Consider the following 14,412-nt stretch of genomic DNA (forward strand, 5'->3'; position numbering starts at 1 on the left):
ACGGATTGTATATTTTTTCAAATGGACGTTGTGGCGCGTTGTAGAACTTGCCGCAGTCCTCGGAGGAGACAAGGGTGACGTGCGAGCACAGGAGCGCCGCTGGATTCGTTGCTGCTGGGGAAGTTGGGGCAGTGAGCGGCTTGGTCCTGTGGACCCCTGGGCGCGGATGTAAGAGAAGAGCAGCCCTGGATGTCGAATGAGGACAGGCTGGGGGACTCAATGCTACGGCCATGAGCGGGCAGCTAAGCTTGGACTCCCGGGCCTGAAGAAGAAAGCGGCCCGTGTCTAAACTCCTGGGTGCGAGGGAGGATGGTGCTGGGGGCCAGGGTTCCTGGGTCTGAGGGAGGACACTGGGCCCTGGGTACCTACGTCTCTGGTGATGCATCTGGGGACAGGAATTCTTTGTCTGAGTGAGAAGCTGGCTGTGCTTCTGGACTCCTGGCTCCGTGGGACGGAGACTCTTGGATTTAAAATGATGGGTCTTGAGGAGGAAGGAGGGTCGAAAGATCCAGGGCTCCTGGATCTGAGGGGAGAGAACCTGGGGGCTTGGACTCCTGGGTCTGGGAGAGGATGGTTTTGAGGATCCGGGTTACAAGGTCAGAGGTGCAGCCTCACCTACGTTCATGTTGATGCTGCCTCGGCCAGAGAGAGTACATCTGGTCCCAGGGGGTTGGCAGCGGGAAGGCACTTTGACCTTCCTCAGGGTCAGTGACAGCCGGGTCGGGCTGCTTAGCTTCACGAGCATGATGTCATGAATGTAATTCTGAACGTTGAACTCGGGTGGATGAATGGCTCCGTAGCCCTGATCTTCGGTGCCTTCTGATCATGCAGAAGTGCACTGCGCATGTGCACAGTGTACTCGCTGATAAACAACAGCATTCGGAGGGGGCCCTGTGACTGAGGGAGGGGAACAGGTTTCCTGAGATGGGGGACAGAGACCCAGGGTGTGGAGGAGAAACTTGCAGAGAGAGACAGGAGCCCAGAGAGAGGGCAAGGCACAGAGGCAGAGAGAGGTGAGGACAAAGATCCAGAGGGACAGACGGAGTCCCCGTGCCTCCCCTGAATCATACCTCATGTGGCAGAGGGTGACCGTGAGCACCCACTGCTCACTGATCAGCACACCTGAACGCAGGCACGTGCTGCCAGGGCTGGGAGCCTCTTCGACAACGAAATCCATTAACAATCCTTTCCCCGGTGTTGTTGGCTGGATGGAGACACAGAGAAAGCATGGGTAGCAGGCACCAGGGGAAACTGAGGCCACCGGGGCTGGATTCCCAGAGACAGTGATGGAGAGAGAGACAGACAGACAGACAGAGAGACGTGGAGAAGGGCAGAGGCAGGGGCTGAGCACAGGGCAGAGGCCGCTGCAGGCAGAGGCGGAGGGAGCCTGCTCAGGACCCAGGGGAGTGTCTGGGCAGGAGGTAACCCCAGAGGCTGATGGGAGAGACACTGAGGGCAGGAGGCAGTGTGGGGGGCACGGGGACCCCAGGAGTGAGAAGGAAGCAGGAGGAAAGGGCCCCAGCAGGAGGGTCCTGTCTGCTTGGGAGGAAGCGGCTGCAGGGGGCGGGGCCCTGGCTCAGGGAAACCATGGGGAGAGGGGGCTCCGGGGAGAGAATGCGGGGACAGTGTGAGGCTCAGGGGCAAGGTCGGGCCTCCCAGGGTGGCCCCACCTTCTAGCCCAGCAGATCCCAGGGCAAAGGACAGCAGCAGGGTCAGCAGGAGTGAGAGACGGGGACCGGCCATGGGGCTGCTCTGAGCCTCCAGGGGGTGCCACGCGGAGGCCGGGCGTCTTCTGCTGGGGCTGCAAAGACAAAGAGGTCAGGAAGCAGGGGTCCCGGTCGCTAGCTTCCTCTTTCTCAGACCCAGGATCCCAGTTTCCCAAACCCCTCCTTCCTCAGCCTCCGAAGTCCAGACCTGAGACACCCTTCTACTCCAGACCCAGGAATCTAGTTTCCTATTTCTACCCAATTATAACTCTGTATCTCACATTCTTTTTGGGTAAAAGACCCAAAACCTCATACCTCACGGTTCTCCTCCTCAGACCAGAAGTTCAGGACTCCTCGCCTTCTCCGCTTGAGGCAAGAGTCCGCCTTGCATTCAGATTCACCTACCTTACCCCCAATGAGACTCCTCCTTGGGGTGAGTCTGCTTTGTTCTGGGCTCCAAAGGAGGCTGGGACTCTACCGTGTCCAGCCCTGCACAGAGGGTCCCTATATAGCGCACCCACCGCAGTGCCCGGGGTCCTGGAGTGCCTGTGCAGTTCAGCTCCGGGTGCCCCTCCCTGCATTTGCTCTCACCTGGAACCCCTGAGGCCGCTGAACCCGCAGGCCCGCATTCTACCCTCACCCTCACTTCTGAGGCCCGGGCAGGGCCATCCCCTGGGGGTTTGGCCCCAGCTCATTCTACCTCCCCCCACCCCCGCCCCCCGTGGCTCAGGGACCAGGGGCTGGCGCCAAGGGGCTGAGCAGGCGTCAGGGACTCCTCAGGAAGGGACTGCTCAGGAATGCCCAGCTCAGGAAGGGACTGTGTCCTGGGGTCTCTGCTTTGGCCATTGTTTTGTCCTCATTCCCTCTCCTGCATGGTCTGGACACAACATCCCTACTCTAGTCAGCCTGTGGGACCGTTTCCAGGCCGAACTCCTCAAAGAGCTCCACGGGGGTCGGTGTATGACCTAGGTTAAGCTAACAAGAGCACTGTTCTTGCTATTCGAGAAACAAAGATTGAGGCAAAAGAAAGGTCTCTGTTCATGCTGGACCAGTCAGAGTTCTTCTTTGGGATTCATATCACGATGCCAGGAGAAAGGTCTCTGTGTTTGCTGGATTTGCTTAACTGGGTTTGTCTGTAGCATCTATTTTCCTTCTAGGTCGACAGAGGCTAGAATGAGATACACAAGAGAAGGAAAGACACAAGCAGAGATGAGAAACAGCTGAAAAACAGCAGAGAGAGAGAAACAGGGGAAGAAAGAGGCAGGCAGAGTGAGGGAAAAAGAGAGCTCACTGGCTTAAGTGGCCAAGTCAACAACTGGACACTCTGGTACCCGTGTCACGCCCTCCGAGCAAGAGCCATGCCCACGGCCTTCTCAGCCACATATGTGAGCCAATCTCTTCTTGCACGTCAGCCAGGTTGGGTGGGGCTCTGACACCTGCACCCAAGTGCTCCCTGACTAGGGCAGAACTGAGCTTCCCGTCTACGTGGGTCCTTCCAGCTTTTATCTCCTCCTGGGTGCTCTGATCCTCCGCCCGCCTCCACAGTCCACTCTGTTCCTGAATTTCAGGTTCACCTTGGGCAAGTCATTTCCCCTCCTTAACATGGGTCACCCAAATTTTTAATAATGGAAATATTTTAATAATGGAAAGCAGTTTCTCTATGTAGAGGGACAGAACAGGGTGTCAAAGGTACTGAGGAAAATCCTGACCAATGAGAGAAGAGGATGGTGACTAGAGGGTCTAACCCAGAGAGGAAAGAGTGGAGCCCTGACTGGCGTGGCTCTGTGGGTTGGGTGTTGTCCCACAAACCGAAAGGTCACCTGTTGGATTCCTGGTCCGGCCACATGCCTGGGCTGTAGGCCAGATCCCTGGTTGGTGGCGTGTGAAAGGCAACTGATGGATGTTTTTCTCGCTCATGGATGTTTCTCTTCCTCTCTTCCCCTCTCTCTAGAAATAAATAAATAAAGTCTTTAAAAAAGAAAAACAGGAAACAGTGGGGACTGAGCTGGTAACTCTTCCTTCCTGGCCTCTGGTGAAAACATGGAATCCAGATACCAAACATAGAAGAAATGCGTAGAGTTACACACACACACCACAGAGACAACTTCTTGGCTGGAGCCCTGATGGAAGGACTGTGATCCTGGCCAATGGGGACGAGGCACTGGAGCATGGTCTTCAGGGACCAATCATTGACAAAGGGGGGAGGGGCTTCCACGAAGGAGACAAAGCCAGGGAGGGCCCTGAGGACTGGAGGTGCAGCCAATGGGAAAGAGAGTGTTTTATCTGCGGGAAATCCCAAGACTTGTTCTCGTTATCGTGGGGACAGGGCGTCTTTGAAGGAGCAGTGAAGTCCAGGGCGCCATTCCCTGAACAACGGAGAAGAGAACATTGATCCTCAAGAAATCAATCAGAGGAGCAGGCCGCTGTGCCAGGGAACCAGTCAGGCGCCAGGAAGCAGTGGCTGCCTAGCTGGTCGCAGGCCGAGTCAGCACAAATGTCAGGAACTGACGCTCAGACACAGAGCGGAAGCTTGTATGTCATTTACCTTCAGACTCTCTCCTTCATGGGCCTCTCCTCTCACCCCATTTAACTCCCACCTCCTTGAACCTCATCCTGCAAGATGGGGTTGGTTTCCATAAAAATAACAGCAGCTATTCCATGCTTCTGATCCTGCACTGTGTGTCCTGTAGGGAGAGCGTGGCCTTCTCTAAATCTTCTTCCGACTTTATAGAGATGGGAACGACCTCTTTGGGTGCCAACTTCTTGGGGTCACACATTGCCACTCCTCCTGCCTCTACAGGGTGTGAGACGTGAGGAAAAAGTAAGGTCTCAGAGATATAGTTCGCATGGCATGGGCCAGCCCAGCTGCCGCCTCCTGCACAGGCTGTGCCTCTGGGACTTGCCCAGGGCAGATGTCCTCCCACAGCCTGTGGGGAGAGAGTTCTACTTCTGCACGAGGAGGGCGTCAGGAAAGTTCTCTGGGCGGGGCAGAGGTGTGATTTTCCGGAGAGAGCAACCCTTTCCCTTCACCTCTGTCTGCATCTATCCTCCCTTCTGGGAATCCAGAGCTGCCCAGGGGAGCTTCTGACAGATTTCCCAGAGCTCATCACTTCTCACCACGTTAAACAAAGCCATGGTCCTGCTGTTGTCTTTTCTCTGCCTAGAGGAGGACTATTGGACTTCACCTTTTTTTTTGCCTTGCCCTGTGTCATGTTTTTATTTTTTAAATGTTTATTTAAAAAAAATACTTTACTTATTTTTAAAGAGGGGAAGGGAGGGAGAAAGAGAGGAAGAGAGACATCAAGACATCAATGTGTGGTTGCCTCTTGTGCGCCCCCTACTGGGGACATGGCCTGCAACCATTCACATGCCCTGACTGGGAATCGAACCAGTGCTCCTTTGTTTCACAGGCCTGCACTCAATCCACTGTACCACACCAACCAGGTATTTTTTAAATTTTTAAGACAAATTTTACTTTAAAAAGTTTTCACCTGAGGATATGTTTTTTTATCAATCGATTTTACAGAGAGAGGAAGGGAGACAGAGAGAAACATCGATTGGTTGCCTCCTGTACGTGTACCCTAAGGATCAAACCTACAACCTAGACATGTGCCCTGACCGGGGATTGAACCTGCTACATTTTGGTGTACGGGATGACACTCCAACCAACTGAGCCACCCAGCCAGGGCCCCCGGAGTCATTTTTAAATTAAAGGTCAGGGGACTGGATGATTTAGAGGTGCCCCCTGTTGACACTCTGGCACTGTCTCTCCAGTCTTTCCACTCTCAGGCAACTCGGTTTCCAATCTCAGCCAAATCCTCCTTCTTCCAACGTCACCTGCTCCTGGAAGCCTTCTCTGACCTTCTAAACAAAACACCACCCCTCCTCTTACCACCCGTGAAGCCATGATATTTTATTATACTCCTTAGCTGTACCTCATTGTTCATTTTCTGTGTATTTATTCTTTGCCTAGTCCCCCCACCCAGCAGGCAACTCCGTAGGATGGGAGCTCACTCAGCACAGCAGCTGGGCCTGTCGGATCCTCACAGCTGTCAAATTAATGACTGAAAGTGGAATTTATGTTTCTTTCTGGGCTGTGAGCAACAAGCTTGTCAAGGAACATGTCTATGCGACACCTCTGTGTGCCAAAAACAATGTGCTCATGTTGCATTTAATCTTCACAACAGCTTTTTTTGGGGGGGAGGGCTGAGGGCAGTAAATTTTATTGATGGTGCATGATCAGCTAGGGCTTCCTAAGCCCCTCCCCTTTTTCAAGGGCTCGGGAAGGAAACTGTGGGGGTCAGAAGGCTTTTAGTGTGTAGGGTGACTGATTTGGGGCAAGGACCTTTTAGCATCTGGGGGTCTCTCCTCCTCCCCCTGGGACTGGAGTTCCGGTGGGAATCTTACTCCTTGGAGGCCACCCGGGCCGTAGCCAGATTCATTGTCAAAACAGGAAATGAACTTGACCAAGTGGTCACTGAGGGCAATGCCAAGCCAGGCATGGAGGTAGAGAAGGGGCGTCACTGTTAAAGTCTCAGGAGACAACCTGGTCCCCAGTGTGTCCCAGGATGCCCTTGAGGGGGCCCCCCCGATGCCAGCCTCACTACCTTCTTTATGGCATCCTATTTGGCAGCTTCTTCCATAGGGGAGGCCGCATCCACCGCAACGCATGGGGGGCGAATCCAGAAAAGCCACGCCCCCGAGCCTCCCCTTCCGCTCAGGGATGACCTTGCCCAGAGCCTTGGCAGCGCCTAGAGAAGCAGAGAGGACGTTCTGGGCAGTCCCTCCGCCATCAGGCCGCGGCTTCCCAAAGGGACCCTCCACAGGGGGTGACCATGAGGACATGCACTGTCATTATGAGTCACTGCTCAGTGCCCACGTTGTCATGGCGACCTTGGCCGTGAGATCACGCATTTGGTACAGGAGGCATTGCCGACAACCTGAGGGATTGGTCACGCTTCTCACGGTTCCCGCCCATCACAAACAGGGGAGCACCTGCCGAAGGGGCAGAGATGGCGGCCCTCTTGGCCCCACCCTTCAGGCCCCAGCAGTTTTCTCCGAGGCATTGAAGACGGCCACGGAGGCCACAGCCCGCTCAGCACCAGCATCACCCACTGCACGTGCGTGGGGCCTCGCTCCTGGAAGGGGAGACGGGCTTTCCGTGGATGACAAGCTTCTAGTGCGGGGCCTACTCTGTGCCTCTGAACTTGGGTGGCGTCATCCTGAAACCCGTAGAACACGCATTTGAGTTCAATGCAGGGGTCCTCGACGGTGACACTACCGATCTTTTTTCTTAGAGTTAAAGGCAGCCTGGGTGGCCAGGCGCCGGAAACGGTCAAACCTGTTCACTCTGATGGTAGCCGAACACGAGCCCAGCTGCCTGCTGCTTCAAAAGCCAGTGCTCGAGAGGCAGGCGCTGAGGAAAAGTAAAGTGGTTTTTTTCAGATGCCGGCCCCCTGGAAGTTGAGGGACGCTCATCTCAGAGTCCGTCTAACACCTCAGGCCTCCTGCCTAGTCTGTGGAGGGGAACCGCGGGAAGAGGTGAACTCAGGAGTTTCTGGACGTGCAGTTTCTCGTTTCTCAGCTCTGCGCTCAGCTGGTTTCATTGTTATCTCCTGCACGAGTCATCCTACATTTTTGTCGCTCCAGCCGCAGGGTCGCTGCTGATACCTGGGAGCAGGACTCGGGGGCAGGCAGCGTTGCTGCTGTTCTGGTACGAGTTGCGGACGCTTGCCCAGTTCCCTGCGGTCAGGTCCAGTCCTTGGTTAAGCAGAAGCTGCAACGGCTGATGTCTTATGAAGTACTTACGAAGACACTTTTCACACACGAATCTTCTATGAGTTCGTTAGTACAGCCTATCCTGTGATTGTCGCCTGGTTAGGGTGTGATGTTTACTTCAGTCACTGTTTGCTATACCACCTTCACTGTCATGTCTGAGAATCCTGGCGCCCGCCACTCAGGAGCAAGGCGCTGCGGCAGGCAGGAGGGGCAGAGAGCCCGCGACAGCTTCTGGAAGGAGGGGTGGATTCGATCGTTTCAGCATTCACTGATCCAAAAAACTCCTTCAACAAATGTTTATGGAGCACCACCCTGAGCACTAGGAACACTCAAGGAAGGAAACAGATACCACATGAGACCTTATGGAGCTTTGAAATCTATTGGTTAGTTCTTCCCATTTTGCAGATGAGGGAAGTAAGCCTGAGAGATGGGAAGGGACTTGTCCACAGGCAAGGGACAGAGCCATGGTTTGATGGTGACACATGAGCGGGTGGGCGTCCACAGCCTCCCACGGGCTCCCTGGGAGTGAGAGTCAGGGAGGCAGGACCTGGATCCTGGCTTCGCTGCGTCCTGGTGAGTCCCAGCGCCCCTCTGAGCTGAGCCCCAATTTCTTCATTGTGCAGCAGGGCGAGGGGCTCCCTGTATCTGCAAGTCCCAAAGGGAGGTCCTCAGTGGATGCCCAGAGTTTTGGGTCCAGAATGAAAAGGGAACTGAAATCTTGGCTGTGGGTCCTGGGGCAGGAAGATCTTCTCTCCTTGATGGATGGGTAAGGGTCTGGGACACTTGGCTCCTATGTTTTGCATGAGAAGGTATCTTAACATTCTGTGTGCAGAGGCTCGGTGGCTGTAGAATTTGTACAATATGGGCCGGAAGGAGGCGGTTTAGAATGGAGAGTGTAACGAGATGAGAAGAAATATGAACCAAAATGGGACTCTCTGACAACTCTGACAAGCTCATAACTAAAAGTAACTACCATGGGTTGTTCTTATGAAAAATTGCCAACTGAGCAAGTTACTACGGAAGGTCACGTCCTAAGGCCTCTACGATAGGTTAACCTTTACCTTGAGCAAGCTGTTTTTATTTTTATGCCTCTGTAAGAAGAATATGCTTTAAATGTCAGAATGATTTTTTTAGATCTATAGATTGAATATTTTGATACCGAGAGGAGATGACTCCAACATTCCTTATAGCTATTTTTTACCCATGCACCTCACTGAAATATTCATATGAGATATTAACTGTCTTGCATCATCTTCTAAAAGAATCATGTATCTCTCCATTTTACTCTGTATCTAATCCTAGTGATACTTTGGCTTTCCTTTGTATAAATCCCACGAGAGGACTATCACAAGTCGTGACAAAGAATTCCACCTCCAAACTCATATGAAGGAGCCGAGAGGAAGGGCCGGGCGTCTCTAGCCAGACTTAGTGCAACCGCCATGTTTTCCTACTTTTTAGAATGTTTAGATTGAATACTGATTTGGGGTAGCATGCGGGGGAGAGGGGAAGGTGATGGAGTTTGCGGGAGTGGGTGGCCCCAAACCCCAGACATTCCTGCAACGTGTCCCCAGGTGGGATGAGGCAGGAGTCCTGGATTCCTGAGTCTGAGAGAAGTGAGGGTTTTGGGCTCAAGTTTCTGGGCTTGAGGGCGGGCAGAAATTGGCGCTTAGACTTCTGGGTTTCGGGGGTGGGGACCCTGAACTGCTGGGTCTGAGGAAAGAGGCAGCTGGAGGCCAGAACTTGGTGTGGAAACGGGTGTGTCTTGGGACCACACTTCTTGTTTAAGGGAAAAAGGGCCCGAAGCTAGAACTCTGGGTTAGGAGGAAGTTGTGGGCCCACAGTGCTGGATTTTGAGGAGGAGGGGGCTGCAGGCACAAACCCCTGGGTCTGAGGGAGGGGGGTGTTGGAACTCAGGGTCTTGGAACTGAGGGGGCAGATCTTGGGGCCCAGGCTCCTGGGTCTGAGACATGAGGGGCTGGGAGCTTGAGCTCCTGGGTCTAAGGTGAGAGAAGGCTGGAGGCCCAGGGATCTAAATCCGCAAGATGGGAGTCTCGGGATCAAGACTCCAGGGTCTCAGAAATGAGGGGTTTGGGGACTCAAACTTTTGGTTTGGAGATAAAAGGGGGCTGAGGGCCTGGACTCCGTGGGTGGAGGATTGAGGGGGCTGGGCATGCAAAGTCCTAACTCTGAAGGAGGAGAGAATGGATGGACGGATTCCTGAAGCTTCACACTCTTAGGACTGAGGGAGGAGTGGCTGGGGGCCTCGGCTCCTGCCTTTTGTGGGAGGAGGGGTCAGGAAATAGGGTGAGGGCTCAGGATCAGATACATTTTTCTTTCCTGCCTCCCTTTCTTAAGGTCTCCTCTTCCCAATCTGAGCTCTTCAGAGGTTCCTTCCTGTATTTTTCAGGTTATAAACATGTGCAGGCCCAGAAAGGGAAGTGGAAGGAAGGAGACACCCTATGACTATGTCCACGTGCAGCTTGGTACATGCTGTTTCAGGTTTCATTTTGTGACTATTTTATTTTACTTGGCAAGGATCACGTGCATATATTACATACTTGTACATTTCTATTTTTATTCAACATCAGATAGCATGAACCTTATTGCATGACAGTAACAGTTCTGCACAATTATTTCCTGAAGAGCTTTATTAGTATCTTGTCCTAAACTGGTTTATTGTTTACATAAATAATCTCATCATTTGGGACCTTTTTGGAGTTTCCACTGTTTTGCTGTGACAGTATGTGATGAATTCAAACTTTGCTTACATTTTGGATTTACTAGTATTACTGGGCCAAAAATGGTGAATAAGCTTTTGGATTCGCCTTGTGCAATTGCCTTCCATACAAAGGTGTATCAATTTACATTCCCACAGGAGAAGGCTGTGGGTCTCACTGCATCTTTACCAGCACTGAACTTCCTGGTTTGTGTTTCGGTTGTAGGTTTTTGCGCATTTATTGGTATACACGTCTGGCATGTTGTTGATGTTGCATATGACTTTCTAATGAACAAAATGAACTAACAAGCAAAGTAGAGTCAGACCCAGGGATAGCGAGTAGGCTCATTGCTGCTGGGAAGTGAGGAGTAAGTGGGGCGATGGAGGGATTGAGGGGAAAAAAAAAGAGAGAGAGAGAGAGAGGGAGAGAAATCTCATGGACACAGACAGCAGTGTGGTGATTGCTGTGGGGAGGGGGTGGAGGAGGGTAAAGGGGGGATAAAGGGGATGGACAGAGACTTGACTTGAAGTGGTGACCACACAATACAGTGTACAGATGATGTGTTGTAGAACTGCGCATCTGAAACCTGTATAATTTTAACCAGTGTCACTCCAATAAATTCAATAAAAATAAAATAAAATAAAATGCTAAAGTCAAATATGAGTTTAGACTATGGTGCTTTATTTCTGTGAATTTCCTGCTCAGAGCATAGTACTGAAGAGATGGGAGTCTGGAGAGATTAAGGATTTTTTTCTCACGGTATTATAGAGCCATTGGCAGTATTTGCATACTTGGGTGAAGACAACTGGGTGAAGGCGGTGGAATACAGACAGAGGTTCCCAGGACGCCAGGCTTCGCCATTGCACATCAATGGTCCCCCTCCGTCACCCTGGAGGGGGGAGAGAGTACCTTTGGCCTCAGAGCCACCATACACCCCTGGTTATCAGGTCTCTGTCTTGCCAGACCACAGCCTTCCACCCTGACCAATGGGAAAAGGCTCATTGTTTCCGTGGACCAATGGGAGAGCAGGGATTAATGTTACCATGGTGAGGAGAACCGAGGTTTTCTGAAGACATTGGCTTGACCCCTGGCCAATGAGGCCAATCACAAGAGGGCGGGGCTTCTTGGTACTCCGAGCTTCATTTAATTTCCCTGGTGAACGGCTCTTTACCAAGTTGAAGGAACGTTATCGCCAGCGAATTGGTGCATTCCCTTACCCAGCGGTGGAGGACAGGGTAGTCCCGGAAACCAGGAGCAGGGCCAATGATCTAATTCATAGAGTCAGGTGCAAACTGAAAATGCAAACCGTTATATTCAGATACACACTTTTCACGACAGCAACCGGAGTGCGTTACACCAAGCATGGGACTGTCCTGAGTGTGGGGCTCTGAGTCCCTGCACAGATTGTGCATCCGTGAATCAGCCCTCTGTGGGGGACAAAGGGGAGCCTCCCCATTCTTTAGGGCGCAGAGCCCCGTCCCATCGTCCCTCTCTTTAACACCCACCATCCCTCCCACTGCTGAAAGGTGAGAGGGCAGATGTAAGACTGAGAACAGGAAGAAGCCCCCCCTCCCAAAAAAAAAATCAAATGGAAAGAAAGAGGTAGAAGGGTGGAGAGAAAAAAAGGAAGGAGAAGGCGACCGAGAAAAAGAAATGTTGGGGGTGGAAGGCAGGGATGGGGGAAATAAAAATAGTGGCGGAGACAGATCAAGGGAGAGATGGGGGTGGGGAGAGATGCCAACACAGAGAGAACAGAGAGAAAGAGAGAAATGAAATGAAATGAGGTAGAAAGAGAGATGAGGGAAGATGGTTCTCAGAGACACGGCAGGGGCTGCAGAGATGAGGAGCAGGGACAAGGAGCAGGAAGGAGCTCCTTCTCTTCCCAGAACCAGGACCAGAGACAAAGATACATAAGCAAGACTATGGCTTCGGGGGCAACTCAGTGTTTGCAATGAGCGTTTTAATGCAATCCCTCACAAATTAAAATCTATATGACAAAAAGTCATGGCAAACAGGTGATCTCAATTTTAGATCGATACAAGGTCAGTACCGAGCTCCGCCGACCTTGTTAGAGCCGGAGGCCGTGGAAAATCCCGATCGAGGCTGATTGCTGTTTTGTTGACATGCCTGATATTTTGTTCACCCTGGATCTTTTGATTGGATTTTTAAAAAATATTGCATTAGAATACAACTTATGTTGGACACTGAGCGTTTGGTGCCCCCTTAAAGTTTGTGCTTGCAGCCTGTGCCCCGCGCCCTGTTCCCCTAGTCCCAGCGTTTTGTGCTGTACTCCGGCCCCCCCACCCCCTTCAACATTGCACCTCCCCCAGGACCACACCAGCTCCCGCTCTGACCCAGGCGGAGGACTGAGTAGAGAGGCCCAGGAAAGCGGCCCGAGAGGGGTGCGAGCGAAGGCTCAGCGGCTGGGTTGGTGGGGGCGGGGGGGAGACCCCGGGCGCCGGTGGCGGGGAAGGCGGGGCCCCGGGCTGAGGCGGGACGCAGGGCCCCCGAGCGAGTGGCTCTCCGGGCATTCGCGTCGGACTTGCTGTCGGAGGTGCCAGCGCAGGCCGTGTCATTTTTCTTCAGGTGTTTGAAATGCCCTTCACAGTCCTTAAAGGCGATGGTGGTGACATTTGTGCACAGGAGCGCTCTGGTGGGGAAGGGAGGAGGGAGTCAGAGGCCTGGATCTGCGAACCCAGGCGTGACAATGAGGAAACATGGGGGCCTTGGATATTGAAGGAAGAAGATCTGGGTGGCTCAATACTATTGTCATAAAATGCACCTAACTCTGCCCTGGTCGCCGTGGCTCAGTGGATTGAATGCTGGTCTGCAAACCAAAGGGTCGCTGGCTCTATTCCCAGTCAGGGCACATGCCTGGGTTGCAGGCCAGGTCCCCAGTAGGGGGCGCAAGAGAGGCAACCACACACTGATGCTTCTCTCTCCTTCTTTCTCCCTCCCTTCCTCTCTCTAAAAATTAATTTTTTTTTAAAGAAGAAGAAAAGGCTCCTGAATGGGAGGATGGGGGGGGGGTTAAGTGAGGGCTCTGGGCCCCTGGTTCGGTGAGGAGTGGGCTGGGGCCCGGACTCCTAGCTTCGAGGAGAGACAGAGCTAAAGACAGGGCTAGTGGGTCACAGAGGCAGCCTCATCAGAAGGGATGGCGGTCGTGCCTCGGCCAGAAACGGAACATGGGGTCCCACGGCGCACGCACTCGAAGGGAACGCTGACCTTCCTCACAGTCGATGGCTGCCAAGCACGGTGTCGTGAACCTGGACAAGGCTGGAGGACTTGGGGTGGGTGAAGGGCTTTGCAGCCCTGATGTTTTGGGCATTCACACCATTCAACCGGTCACTGCCCATGTGCGCTCGCTGCGAGAAGAAAGCAACATTAAAGAGAAGCACTGTGACTAAGAGAGGGTGACAGGGGCAGAAAGTGAGAGGAAGACAGAGACACAGAGAAAGGTAGGGAGGGACCGAAAGAGAAAAGGGGACGAGACCCCAAGTGTGGCGGAGAGAGACGCAGAGAGAGGGGCCAGGGCCAGAAAGAGGGGAAGACACCAGACAAGAGAGAATCAAGGACAGTGACCTGGAAGGAGAGGTGGAATCTCTGCGGCTCCCCCGCACCTACCTTCTATAGCTGTGGGTGACGGTGAGCACCCACTTCTCGTTGACCCGCACGCCTGCGCATTCGACCTCACTGCCATTTAACACGGCCGCCTGCCAGGGCTCCTTGGACGGGGAACTCCGTTCACAATCCCATCCCCACGATCGTGGGCTGGACAGAGACATGGGAAAAGCGTGAGTATCAGGCACCAGGGGAAGGCTGAGGTCACAGTGATGGGTTCCTAGAGACGGTGATGGAGAGACAGAGAGACAGACAGACAGACAGACAGACAGATATGGAGAAGGGCAGAGGCAGAGGGAGCCTGCTCAGGACACAGAAGAGCCTCTGGGCAGAAGGCGACCCCAGAGGCTGATGGGAGAGGTAGTGAGGGCAGGAGGCAGCCTGGGGGACACAGAGACCCCAGGAGTGAGAAGGAAGGAGGAGGAAAGGGCCCAGCAGGAGGGTCCTGTCTGCTTGGGAGGAAGCGGCTGCAGGGGCGGGGCCCTGGCTCGGGGACTTTTTGGACAGAGAAGGCAGGGACAGTGTGAGGCTCAGGGGCAAGGTCGGGCCTCCCAGGGCGGCCCCACCTTCTAGCCCAGCAGATCCCAGGG

The sequence above is a fragment of the Pteronotus mesoamericanus genome, unplaced genomic scaffold, assembly GCF_021234165.1.
Source record: "Pteronotus mesoamericanus isolate MK-2021 breed Mesoamerican mustached bat unplaced genomic scaffold, CSHL_Meso_final scaffold_137, whole genome shotgun sequence".
Lineage (NCBI taxonomy): Eukaryota > Metazoa > Chordata > Mammalia > Chiroptera > Mormoopidae > Pteronotus > Pteronotus mesoamericanus.